This window comes from Pundamilia nyererei, unplaced genomic scaffold (assembly GCF_000239375.1).
Source record: "Pundamilia nyererei isolate P.nyererei 1_Seehausen unplaced genomic scaffold, PunNye1.0 scaffold00006, whole genome shotgun sequence".
NCBI classification, from domain to species: domain Eukaryota; kingdom Metazoa; phylum Chordata; class Actinopteri; order Cichliformes; family Cichlidae; genus Pundamilia; species Pundamilia nyererei.
In genome coordinates this window covers 820321-822369 of record NW_005187407.1, presented here as the reverse complement: position 1 = coordinate 822369, position 2049 = coordinate 820321, and the positions used below count along the sequence as shown (strand labels likewise).

The following is a 2049-nucleotide window of genomic DNA, read 5'->3' as shown; positions in this document are numbered from 1 at the left end:
CCTCTCGCCCTATGACAGCTGGGATAGGCTCCAGCGCCCCCTGCGACCCTGAAAAGGATAAGCAGATGGATGAATTGAAAAACACCAGTAAAAGCTTATAAGGCCTACAAGTAAAAAACTATATTTTCCGCGAAAATGACGTCACTTAGGGTTTCGGACAGGTAATGGCGGACATGCGATAGTTCGCGCTGGCGTCTATTTCAATGTAGGAAGTGTTATGAGCTGCTCGGATCGGCAAAGTGTGTTTCTGGAGTATTATGTTTTCGTTCCTGCAAGCGCTTTTTATGAAATTTTTACAAAGCTATATGTGGAAGGAAACCGTGACCTAAGACAAGCGGATGGCATAAGATGTAAGTACAACTCCTCCAGTTTCATATGCAAAAAAAAAAATTACTGCCTAGCTTACGTGCTTCCAGTTCTACAGGGATTTAAAAATAGTCCCCGCTCTGACCGGCTTTAAAGGGTTAAAACATGTGCAGACAAGTATGGAAATAAAGTACATAACTCAAAAGCTGAGATTGTTCAGTTCTAACAAGACTGAAAGTCAATATTTGGTATGAACACCTTTATTTTTTAATGCAACCTAAACCTGAGTGAAAAAGCAGCCAGTGTCCAAAGAAAAACTGTAGAAAGACCTTCAGAAAACCTGGAGAAAGATTGCTCTTAAAAAATGTCGAAGACAGTTGCTTGCTTCCTGTAACCAAAATTTAAAGGAATAAGGAGAGGCTCAAGACTTTAGCACAGTACTATAAAGTGCTTTTCTTTTTTACAATGAACTTTGTGCTTTGTCTATTTTAAATCATCAATAATGGTCATTTAAAAATAAAGAAACAAAGTTTACACTAACAAACACATCTTTTGACCTTGAAAGGAAAACTGGAGCACCCACAAGCAAACATGAAAACTACTAACAGACTATAAATTCTTCATCATTAACTCACTATACGGCTAACAAACACCTCACAGTTTACTTCTATTCATTTTAAACCTGCAGTCCTGTTAGCTAATATTTTTCTCTCGTTCCAGCATTTCTTTATAATCTACTACTTGCAACCTCTTAACAAAAACATAGATGTCATTATTTTAAAATACTGTGTAGGATTTTTGTCAAATGAGTAAGAAACAGGCTTTGTCATAAGAGACAGAAAGGTTGTGTCTTAACCCTTGTTCTTGGGGCGTGGGTCGTGGTGACCCCCGTGGGGCGTGTGTGTTATTATGTTGATGATGATGGTGGTGTTGATGGTGGTGATGGGAGGGTCGTAGTGACCCCCTTGGGGCAAATGTGTTATGACGATGATAGGGTGGGAGTCGTAGTGACCCCCGAGAAGCACTTGTGTTATTACGATGTCGGTGGTGTGCGGGAAGCAGCAATGCGGGAAGCAGCGGTGCGGGAAGCGGCGCAGTTGGGATAGTACGTGACGGCGCAGTTGGTGCACACGTACACTCGGCACTCGTGGCACAGGATCTTGGTCTTCACGTCTTTGCTCCTGGGACTCGCGTAGCGTTGGCAGTGGTGGTGGTACGAGTAGTACAAGCAGCAGCAATAGCAGCATCGGCATCAGCATCATCAGCTTCAGTAGTAGTACCTCGGGCCGTGACTCGGCCTCCACCTCCTCCTCGTACTAACGCCCTGGCTTCGAGCATGGGGAGCGCGAGCACTTTGCCCAGTTGCTCGAGGAAGAGCCGTCGTTTGATTAGAGTCCATGTTAGTGCACACAAAGTAAACTGCACACTTTAGTTGTGAAGCAAAAACGCTGAAATCGGAGTAATAAAACGTAGGAGGGGGACAATAACGACAACTAGAGTCTCCCGATCGTTTACTCTTGCTGTCCTGTGAACAGCATGCGTGGTGTTAATTGTTTGCTGTTTTCGCGATCGTGTCGCGCATGAGAATATCACCAGGTAAACTCGCGACATTTTTAAACATTTTGTTGTTCAACAGCATCAAGACTGACGGAGTGTGTTTGAGATAACCTCACAAGTGTCACAGATAACACACTTGTTTGTGGACTTCAGCTCTGCCTTCAACACCATCCTTCCAGACCATCT

At 43.6% G+C, this 2049-nt stretch overlaps 1 protein-coding gene across 1 annotated transcript in view; it reads right to left on the bottom strand.

Annotated features, from left to right (window-relative positions):
* The window catches only part of LOC102193034 (macrophage-expressed gene 1 protein-like), a 10334-nt gene that overhangs the window by 7388 nt on the left and 897 nt on the right, over positions 1 to 2049 (bottom strand). The window lies entirely within an intron of this gene.